The following is a 12,384-nucleotide window of genomic DNA, read 5'->3' on the forward strand; positions in this document are numbered from 1 at the left end:
TTGGCTCTAATTCGCTGTTTTTTCGTAGGAAATGTAATTTTATTGGCAGAAAACATTGTAAAATGATTAACTTGAACTGTTCACTACAAAAAAATTGTCGGTGAATTTTTAGTTTGAGAGAAAAGTTGGAAATATAGCTGATATTTCAATCACGTTTTTCTCGTTTGCACGTTTTTCCACATGGGACAATCTTGCTTAGAACGGCAGTGTAGAAAGTGTAAAAAAAACTTGATTTTATTTAACACATTTGTTGAAACCTGCAAAAAAATTACATGTTTTCTGAAAAATGTCTAAAATTTAGTTTAGTTTACTTCTTTAAAAATTGATAAATGAAAAAAAGTAAAAAAAAAATTAAACTTCTTTAACTTTTTGCAGAACTCAAAAATACTTGAATTCTTGAGGAAAGTTGATAGTTCATTAAAAACTTTTATTTTTTATTGATAGATTTTTGATATGAGTTTTTGTATAAACAATGCAGAAAATTCTCAAATACTTTTTACTAATTTAAAAGTCATTTTAATAATAAGCTGATAGAAATATTGCATATTCAGATTCAAGGTACCCAAATTAGTCGAAATGGCCTTTTTAATTCATTGCACCTCCGAAAAATGTAAATTTTGTGGCCTTGTGTAAATTATGTGTTGTGTTGAGCATTTAGGAAACCAAAAAACACTTAATAATTTTTCATATCAGCATAACATTTGAAATTAAAATAACGATTTAAGAAAAATGGTTCGTTTCAAAGTCTGTTCTTATTCAGTTACACTTCTTAATAAAAACCAATTCTGAAGACGAGGTAGGGTTTTTGTATGTCAAGTTTTGAGTTCCTATATAAAAGATTAATTGAATTGCTATTTAGAACCAAAGTTATTTTCAATTCGTAAACGTCGAATAGTATCGTAGATCGAAATGTCTCAAGCCAAGGGTGATTGAAGACTAAAATCCGCCGGAGGCGAGAAAAATTTCTGACTTTCTTGTTAACACTCATTTTCAAATACATTTTAACATCAAGTAATTTTCCGTTAATCCGGTGAAAATTTTACTTGGAAAAAATCTTCATGGGGGGGGTTTAACCCCTAAACCCCCCCCCCGTTCGCACGGCCTTGGTTCAAGAGGCCTACACTCAGAGGAAATCTTATTATAATTTCCATAAGACACGTCTTATGAACCGCTTTTTTGTGTCCAAAATAATCTTTCATAAGAGTCTTATGAAATTCTTTCAGTTTTTATAAGAAGTTCTTATGAAAAATAGAAGAAGTGACATTGTGAAAAAACAATGAACACGTTCATTCCTTCAGTCAATTTTTCACCGTCTTACCAAGCACTAACCCGTTGTGGAGCCATTTGTTTTTTTAAAGTTAAAAGTGATTTTGTTATTTTAATTGGTAAGTTCATTTTGTGTAAACGTTTAAATTATTTGTTAACTTATAGGTACACATTGTTTTTGTTCTCTATTTAGCATGATGACCGTTGGAAAGGACGGCGGAACGGCGGAACGGCGGGGTGCGGCGGGGTGCGGCGGAATAACTGTTGGAATCTGGCGTTGATGTGCTGCTCATAGTGACCATAAAATATGTTTAAACAAATTACGCAGAAAATAAACTGAAAGTCTTTAACATCAATTATCTCGATATTTTCTCATCACAGGTAAAATTTTCTGTTTCCATAAGACCCTCTTATGAAAAGCAACAACCTCTCATTGAAGCAGGTGTTCATCTGAAGAATTCATTCGCTTCATAAGACAATCTTATGAATTTCATAGAATTTTCTTATGGCGCCACTTCATAAGAGAATCTTATGGTAGACATAATAGTATTTTTCTGAGTGTACTGTTAAGGCGCCCGCACAATAGCCCGTCAGACGTCGCGTCGCGTCAGCGTCACGTTGACATTTCATTTTGGGGATACCATTTTCAGTTTGAGCCACCACAATGGTGCGTCGCGTCATTGACAGCATTGTACTAAAACGCAAAACATATTCTAAACAACAGCGTTCTTCGGCGTCGACGATTTGGTTTTGGAAAAAATCAAAACTGTCTCGCCTCAGCCAGCGTTTTGAGTACTCCGTATTTATGTTTTATGCCAAATTTTGATACAAACAGACCCAAAATTTAAATAAAAGTCAACATTCTCGTTTACGTAGAAATTATCAAATTTTATCATTCAAATTATTTTTCAACATTTAAATGTTCTTTTTTTTTTTTTTTTTAAATATGTCTTTATTTGTATCAAATCATGATTACACTTATATTACATTATTGCATTAAACTAGGTGTTCAGCTCAATAATGAACTGTTCATAGCCCTATAAGTAACTAGATTATAAAAATTTATTTATAAGATTTAAATTTGCTGAGCGCAATCAAGTTTTTAATGTAGGAGAACATCCTGTAATAGCAAAAATATTTTATACTTAAAACTAAACACTATCTTAAAATTAAACTAAACATAAAGAGAACGAATCTCTGCGATGGAAGACTGCATCGATTTGCCTCTGAAGTTGGAGATGATTTTGTTGGCCATCTCTTCGATCGATTCAATGCCCGCAATCCGATGAAGATCTTCGGTGCTGTGCCAAGGTGGAAGCCGCAAAATCATTTTCAGAACTTTGTTCTGAATCCTCTGGATGACTTTCTTCCTCGTCGCGCAGCAGCTAGACCAAATCGGAACTGCATACATGATCGCTGGTCGGAAAACTTGTTTGTAGATGAGCATCTTATTTCGCAGACACAACCGGGATTTCCTGTTGATGAGAGAATAAAGAGATTTAGTGTATTTATTACATTTAGATTGAATATCTTCAATGTGATTTTTAAAAGTAAGATTCCGATCAAGTGTAAGTCCCAAGTACTTCACGTGATCGGACCATTCTAATGAAACCCCATTAAAAGGTATTGAATGATTTTCATTAGGTTTTAAAAAATTTGCTCTTGGCTTATGGGGAAATAAAATAAGTTGAGTTTTGGAAGCGTTAGGAGAAATTTTCCACATTTTCAAGTAATTCAAAAAGGAATTTAAATTTTGTTGCAATCTACTGCGTACCACCCGTAAATTTCGACCTTTTGCTGAAAGCAAAGTATCATCAGCAAATAATCTTCTACCTTTTCCTTCTGGTACATCAGGAAGATCAGAAGTAAAAATATTGTATAAAATTGGCCCAAGTATACTGCCTTGAGGGACACCAGCTCTAATGGGTGTCCTTTCAGAGCATGAATTTTGATAGCTTACTTGTAAGGTTCGGCTAGTCAAATAATTTTGAATAATTTTGGTGAGATATACAGGAAAATCAAATCGAGCTAATTTAGCTACTAAACCTTTGTGCCAAACACTGTCAAAAGCTTTTTCAATATCAAGAAGAGCAACACCAGTTGAATAACCTTCAGATTTGCTAGCGTTAATCATATTAGTTACACTCAAAAGTTGATGTGTAGTAGAATGTCCATGACGAAAACCAAATTGTTCATCAGGGAAAATAGAATTCTGATTAATGTGAATCATCATTCTATTCAAAATAACTCTCTCAAATAGTTTACTTAAAGATGGAAGCAAACTAATTGGTCGATAACTTGAAGGCTCTGAAGCACTTTTTCCAGGTTTCAAAATTGGAGTTACTTTGGCATTTTTCCATTTATTGGGAAAATAGGCCAAGTGAAAACATTTGTTGAAAATTTTAACTAAAAAATTTAAAGTGCTTTCAGGCAACTTTTTAAGAAGAATATAGAAAATCCCATCTTCCCCTGGAGCTTTCATATTTTTAAATTTTTTGAAAATCAATTTAAGTTCATCAATATTTGTCTCACAAGAACTTTCAAACACATTTTGCTTAGAAAGAATATCATCAAATTCAAGGGAAATTTGAGCATCAATTGGACTTACAACGTTTAAATTAAAATCATGAGCAGACTCAAATTGTTGGGCTAATTTTTGAGCCTTTTCTGAATTAGTTAAAAGAAGTTTATCCCCATCTTTCAAAGTAGGAATTGGCTTCTGGGGCTTTTTCAAAATTTTAGTTAATTTCCAAAATGGCTTTGAGTAGGGTTTTATGTCCTCTACTGCTTTAGCAAAATTTTCATTACGAATGAAATTTAAACGACGTTTGATCTCTTTTTGAAGGTCGCAATAAATAAATTTCAAATAAGGATCCCTAGTACGTTGATATTGGCGTCGACGAATGTTTTTCAGTCGTATCAAAAACTGAAGATCATCATCAATTAAAGGTTGATTGAATTTATGTTTAACTTTAGGTATTGAAGCGGCTTTAGCATTGACTATTGCAGTTGTCAAATTTTCTACAGCCAAATCAATATCTTCTATTGAATTCAGTGGAACGTTTACATCTAAATTACGTTCAATAAAATTCATATATCGCTCCCAGTTAACCTTTTGAAAGTTAAAAGTTGATTTTAAAGGGTTTTCAATGGGACTTTGGGATAAAGAAAATGTTACTGGAAGGTGGTCTGAATCGAGGTCCGCATGAGTAACTAATTGACTACAATGCTCGCCTAAATCCGTTAGAACCAAATCAATAGTGGAGGGATTTCTAATTGAAGAAAAACAAGTATGCCCATTAGGATATTCAACAGTATAATAACCTGCAGAGCAGTCATTAAACAAAATATTCCCATTTGAATTTGATGAAATATTATTCCAAGATCGGTGTTTTGCATTAAAGTCACCAATAATAAAAAATTTAGATTTATTTCTGGTGAGTTTTTGTAAATCTCCCTTCAAAAAATTTTTCTGTTCACCGCTACATTGAAAAGGCAAATATGCGGCAACAATTATAATTTTCCCCATAGAAGTTTCTAATTCAATTCCAATTGTTTCTAAGACTTTTGTATTGAAAGAAGGAAGAAGTCTAAATTTGAGACGACTATTGATGACAATAGCTACACCCCCACCTTGTCGATCAAGTCGATCATTTCGTAAAATTTTAAAGAAAGCATTGCTTTTCAAGTTATTGTCTGGCTTTAAAAAAGTTTCAGTGATGGCAGCAATATGTATGTTTTGAGTTTTCAAAAATAAAAAGAACTCGTCTTGGTTAGCCAGCAAAGATCTAGCGTTCCAATTCATAATATTTAAACATCTATTTGGATCCATGAGGGAATCGTAAAGTCATAATAATTTTGTTAGCATAATTAAAAGAAGTTTGGAAAGCTTCAAACATTGAATTTGCTTTCAACATAAGTTGCATCATTTCCATTAAATTTTGATGCAAAAATTTTAATTTTTCCTCAGTAATCTCACCCAAATCAACAAAATTGTTAGAATCAGAAGAGAAAGGAGAAGAAAAAGTATTTGAATTTCGGGGATTTTCCCAAGCCTTCGCATGAACGTTGAGACTTGGTTTTTTCCCATTTTTATTAGTTAAACCTGAAGAGGGCAACCCATTTTCAACCACCTCTGAGAACGATAAACAACGAGTCTGGGGCGCAGAATCAGCCCAGGTAACATTAAAATCACTTCGGGTATTACCCAGCCGTGATTCCAATGTAGGCCGAGGCTGAATGCGAACAGGCAGGTTGTTTGCCGGCCCGACGTGTGAAGACGAAAAAGAGGAAGGAGGAGAAGAAACTTTTCTGGAAACTTTGGGATTTTTCCTAGAAGCAACAATTTTTGTCCTAACAGTCTAGAGAATTCGAGGAATGATTACCTGCGCAATTCGCACACTTGAAAAATTCTGTTTTTGGCTTATCACCACCAAAAAGGCATTTAGATTTTTCATGATCGAATGAGCCGCAAAACATGCATCTGGCATTCATTCTACAATTTTTAGTGCCATGACAAAAAGCTTGACAACGACGACATTGCGTAATATTTTGAAGAAAATTGGTAGAAGATTTACGAAAAGGTTCGAATTTGACTCGACAATGAAACATAAGACGAGCCTTTTCAAGAATTTGCAAATTATTAACCTGATCCTTTTTAAAATGGATCAAATAAAGTTCAGGAGCAAAACCAACACTACTGATATTATTCGTGTTGGTTCTTTTCCTCATTTGAATTACTTGAATTGGAGAAAAACCTAACAAAGAATTTAATTCAGCTGTGATCTCATCCGGTGTCTGATCGCCAGTGAGACCACGAAGTACAACTTTAAATGGACGATCACTTCTAGTGTCGTACGTAAAAAATTGGTGTTTTTTATTATTCAAATAATTTAAAACCTTTTGAAAATCATTAAAGGATTCCGCCAATATACGAGCAGTTCCCCTTCGACCGATCTGAAAAGAAATCTTCACATCCTTGACGGAAGTGACGATTTCTTTTCGAAAGGCATTGAAGTCAGGAATCGTGACCGTTATTGGTGGAATCTTTTCGTTTTTAAGAGTATAAGAAGAAGAAGAAAGTTTCTTAGTACTCTTATCAGAATTAAATATGAATATTTCCTCATCACCGATGTTATGAAGGACATCGAATGAATTGGAAATTTCAACTTTTTTGGCAGATGGCCCTGGATTAGGTTCAGCAATCCGTTTTCTTCCGGCCCTTGAGCCGGCCAAAGACTTCCCCATGCTGGAAAGATAAGAGAAAATATGAATAAAAGAAAATGAAAATAATTTTAGCACTGAAAAGTGCTGATTGAAAGACAGGTAAGGAAAAAATAAATAATGTAAAATGTTCCTGCAGGTACACAGCAACGATACGATGCTCCGGCGTACGTGTTGACGGCTCAACGGTACAGATGGAAGTAATTTAAATGTTCTTTGATACCTTGGGTAACCAATGGTATGGAGCCGTCTCATGAAAATATTGTGGTTGTGCCAATGGATTTTCGGATATTTAGTTTTTCTATAACAATAGTTTGAGTCAATACATTTATTTAACTTTACCAATCAGATGATAATTTGTGCCAACCTTTATCCTGCCTTTCCGTGCAGTTGAATAGTTGAACTAACCTGGTCCGTTCCACAGTTTAATCTTTCCACCGACGCGACGGCTACCCATCGGCTACCGAATATGCTTTAAAATAGCTGGAGGCCGTTTCCTATGATGTGTATTTTAACCTGAAACAGAAAAGAAATAGTTATTTTGCTTTTAAAATAAATTGGTTTCAATATTTCAGTAGTATTTCAGATCCCTTACCTGCTGTATCTCTTGATGATGACCCAATTTTCCAAGAAGAACCTTCCTCTTGTGAGGCAGCAGCCGTCCTTCAAGCAGCGTAAATACCGGGGAAACAAAACTTATTGGTATCTTTTTCCGCAAAAACGACGAAAACAAATCAGACACAAAAACCAACTTCGTCCCGAAGCAAATCAAAACAAACTTTTGGTTGCTATGATTCTTGACGCTGTATTGTGATGCAAATTTTTTCGGTTGCGTCGCGTCGTCGTTTTAGTACTCGACGACGGCGTTGACAGCTGACGTGACGCGACGTTCGACGCGGTATTGTGTTCCTGCCTTTAGGAATCCTACATGTTGCAGCCTAATAGTAATAGCTATGCTCAAATTAGTACAAAAACTTCACTTTCGTCTCACTTCTATTGACTATGAAGGTCACAATTGGTCACTTTGAATTGTACATTGTTTGAAAGACGATCCTTTTCTGATTGCAAAACTGTAAAATATGTAACCGAACTCGTCCGAACTCAGGAGATATAACCAGTTCAAAATGGCAATTTTTGTTAAGTATTTTCAAGATATCTCGTTTAAACTTCAAAATTTGTATACAATATATTCAGCAAAAGTCTTTTTTGTCTTCAAAACTCTCTAGAACATATTTTATATAAAAAAACACGCGCAAAAAAGTTATGTTGAAAAAACTGAAAATTGATGTTATTTTTTTTTTAAATTGTCATAACTTTGAAACGATTAATGTTACAGCTATGACTTCTTTAGCAAAGTTGCTAGAATTGGTACAGGCTAAAAACTTTTCTCGGACAATATAGCTCTAAAATGGATATTAAAAAAGTTAGTTTTTCTAACTCACTACTAGGTGGATTAATCATTTTTTCAAAGAACTAATTTTTTAGCCCTTGTGATGTTGGTCAATTGTCTCGAAGACACTATAGGTCTAAAATGTACAGTTTCGGCAGGAAAAAGTTTTGATCGCCTATTTCATGTTTTACCCCTGTGTGCGGTGTTCAAATTTAAATTCAAATTTCTTAAAACCAAAAATAAAAATCTATTCTTCTTCAAGCCATATTCATCTTTGAAAACGATTGATTAAAAAAAAATAATCCAAAAGTCTTTATCCTAGAATACAATGAATTTAAATTTGAATTATGAATTTTGAGTACTCTCAAAAAGTATTTATCGATCAAAGAGTAACTAGCTTAAGCGATTTGTTTCTTATTGAACTTATTGAAAAAAACGTTATGAATAACTTATGCAAAATAGCAATTTTTTGGTTCTTGATTAAAAATTTGCTTAAAAAAAGGTTTCTAAAATAGCTTTTTAATAAAATGAAACAATCGAAAAGTTTTTATGTAATTCAAATGCGTCGGTTTTCTTTTGCTCATGATTTTACTTCTTTTAAGTTCTTTTTAAAAAACATTATTTTTGAAACATTTCAAGAGTTTTCCAATTATTTCCGTATCTTTCTGAAGAACACATTTGAACAGAGCTGATTCTACTTTTTTTTTTATTTCAATAGACTCTGGCCATTCGCATGGTTCTTGTTTACATTTCTTCGTTAAGAAACTCTCCCAACAGGTACAATTAAATGGTGCCCAAGCGAGTTTTTAACATGAAAAAAAATAATCTAATGCGGTCATTTAAAACTCGTAATATTTTTAAGCTTTTCATTGCCTTCAGATGTGCCTGCAATTAAAAAACTAATTTTTATGGAGCAAAAAAAATTTTCCGTCATCGGTGAAATTTTTTTCAGAATGCACATTGCCATTTTTTTTTATTGATTAAATTTTTTTTAACCATTCGGACGTGAAAATGAACGCGGAATTTATATTCACCCCTTTTGTTCGTTTTCCGTTTTCACGTTCACTCAGTGCGTTTACACTTTGAGCGGAATGTTAGTGAACGCGGAAAAAATATTCCGCAGTGAAAGTCGGGGGAATTGAAATAAAACCAATTTTAAAGGGTTTTGAACAAAAAAATCAAATCAAAAATAATCATTCAACTATTCCGCATCTATTCCACATAATTTCGCAGCCATGAAATGCAGCATAGTCGAGTTTTTCAAGAATATAAGAATTTTCATTTTCACGTTCGAAAGAACTGTAAGTGCACCTTAACACAGATTTTTTTCGGCAACCTTGAATGTGAGTGAAGAGCTTTGTCATTGAAAATACGGAGAGATGCTTTCCAGTAAAGCGCGACGGGTGAAAAAATAGCCTTGCTCATAACAACACTGTGTTGCGTGCTGAGCACAACAGTTTTTTTTTTCGACACGACACAACTGGATACTGTGTCGTGTTGATTTGATGTCACACAACACAATTGAAGTGCGTGCTGTACCCAGGCGGCGGCAACGCTATTCAAACCGTATGGAGCACATCTATCAGATTTCCCCTTTTTTCCCCTCGTTTTGACAGATTTAAGCTTTTTGTTCTCAGATTTAAGCTTTCGTCTCCTATGCTCTCAAGGCAAAAAAGCTTAAATCTGAGGAAAAAAGCTTAAAAACGAGATTCACGAGCACATATTAAAAAGATGTTGGTCACACGATACATAGACAAATCGTGTAACGTTGCAGGGATCTGGCTGTACCAAACCGAAGTGTCGCACACAGAAAAAAATAATGCGTCAACACTCCAGGTTTTGTGTTGCTCGATATGTTTTGTGTTGTGTTTGTGTTTTTTGTCGGTCTCTGCTGCAGGGTGCCTTGCGAGATACCTGTTTCATTACTATTTTTTATGCAATACTTCTCGGGGCACAAGCAGTGGTGTCAATTGAATTTATTGTTTTTCAATGCCAAAAGATATACCCCTGCTAAACACCTAATAACTTTTTTTGCCCCATATAATACGAAGTAACGGTCTTCTACAAAGTTGTTCAGCGGAAAATTTCCTTTGGAGAATTTATAAATTGGCACAAAAACCATAAACAGGCTCGGTTCCACAGAGGAAACAAATATGATGTTGATTTTTCAGTACAATTTATTCAATTTTCTCATACAAACAGATTCGTGGGAAGTCAGGTCAGCTTCATGAAAAGACTGTCTACTATGAACCAGATATTCACACTACGGCAAATCCCCAAAAAATACTATGAACACCAATTCCTTTCGCACCATCTTTTCATCGACTTCAAAGCTGCATATGGCACGATCGACCGTAACGAGCTATCGAAAATCATAGACGAGAACGGCTTCTCTGGAAGCTGATCAGACTGAACAATGCGACGATGGATGAAACGCTGTGCTGTGAGCGGATTTCGCATAAATTGTTGAGTTCATTCGAATCGCGCAGGTGGCTTCGACAAGGTGATGGTCTATCCTGCATGATGTTCAACGTGGCGCTAGAAGGTGTTATTCGACGAATGGTGGACGTAATGCGGGACACAATTTTCTACGGATCCAGTCAACTTATCTGCTTTGCCTACTACATTGACATAGTCGGCAGATCATCTGCGGTGGTGGAAGAGTTCTACCGTAAACTGAAGTACGAAGCAGGAAGGAATGGGTTAATGATTAATACGTCCTAGACGAAGTGTACATCCAGTAATAACAAGGTCGCGATCGACGGCGACGAGCTGGAGATAGTCAAAGACTTTGTCTATCTCGGCTCACTGTTGACCGCAGACAATGACACCGTGAGATCCGGCGGTGAATGATCAGTAGAAGTTGTATCACTTTGTACTCCACAAGCAACTGCGGTCGAGAAGACTCAGTCCTCGTACGAATTGTAAACTGTACATTACGCTTATTAGACCGGTTGTCGTCTACAGGCACGAGACGTGGATATTGCTAGAGGAGGACCTGGGAACATTCGGAGTATTCGAGCGGCGAATGTTAAGAACCATCTTTGGTGGCGTGCATGAGAACGAAGTGTGGAGACGATGGATGAATTATGAGCTCGCGCGAATCTACGGTGAACCCAGCATCCAGAAGGTGATGAAGACTGGACAGACACGCTGGGCAAGATATGTTGCGAGAATGCCAGACAACTGTCCTTCACATCAGGTGTTCGCTACAAATCCGGTAGGAACAAGACGATCAGGGGTGCAACGAGCGAGGTGATTGGACCAAATGAAGCGTTATCTGGCGTATGTAGGATGTCCAAGGAATTGGAGAACGGTTGCCATGGACCGAGTGATTTGGAGGTATATGTTTATCAGGTTATGCCGTGAGACGGAACACTATGTAATAAAATAAACAACTGGTTGAATATCGGATGTACCCAAAGAACATTACCGCGTTCTATTGATGAAGAAAATTACCCTCGGTCAGCTAGATTTCTTTGTTGTTCACAACATACTTCGCAGCAGAAGACAACGCACTAGCTGAGGTTAAATATAGGATGGAGCTGGTCCAGAGCCTTGCAGTTGATGTCCTTCGTTGTTCATCCATGAGACATTATTCTTCGGTCTTACACACAGTGGTGTTCTGTCGAAAAGCAAATCCAATCGACTTATCGATTCAGCCGATGACATTGATATTGTCGGCAAATTATCTATAAGTAATAGAGGTGAGATTCCGCCCGTGAAATATAATCAACGGAAGTAGTACTTACTACTGAAACAACTATGATCGAGAAGAACAAGACATCGCCGAAAGTGTTACCTGTGCAAGACGGTTGTCATTCAGAACCACGAGACGAAGATGTTGTTCAAAAAGGACCTGTGTATACTAGAGTGCCCCAAATTACCCGACATTTGAAAAAGTTATGCGCTGCAGGCTTAAATTAATCCTATGCCTAGTACAAGATCTCATGCCAAAATTGGGTCAGATCGGATCACGGGAAAGGGCCGTTAAAATGCAGTCTTCGGATGAAATATTTGTCATAGTTAAGGCTTCAAGAAAAATCTTATTCAAAAGAAATCATCCGAAGAGATCCGAAGTTATTAATGACAAACTGGTTTTCATGTTTCTCCCGAACAAAAAGTCAATACAAACTTCAGGTTCGTTGAGCTTCCCCTTCCCGTGATTCGTTCTGGCCCACATTTGGCATGAGATCTTGTACTAGGCCTAGGATCAGTTTTAGCATGCAGCGCATAACATTTCACAGGTTTTGAATTTCCCATTCAAATTTGGGACAGTCTAGTGTACACTCGGAGTATTTGAGCATCAAATGTTTGGAACCATCTTTGGCGGCGTGCAGGAGGGTAGGATGGAGTATTCAGATGTAAATATTGGACGGATATGATGGACACCAAATGTTGCAAGAAAGCCCTTCCGGCAAATGAGTTATGGCAATGAATCCAGTATGCATCAGAGATCAGGGGCTCAACGAGCTATGTGGTTAAACCAGATGGAGAAATGTAGG

Source organism: Uranotaenia lowii, chromosome 2 (genome assembly GCF_029784155.1).
Source record: "Uranotaenia lowii strain MFRU-FL chromosome 2, ASM2978415v1, whole genome shotgun sequence".
Classification (NCBI taxonomy): Eukaryota; Metazoa; Arthropoda; class Insecta; order Diptera; family Culicidae; genus Uranotaenia; species Uranotaenia lowii.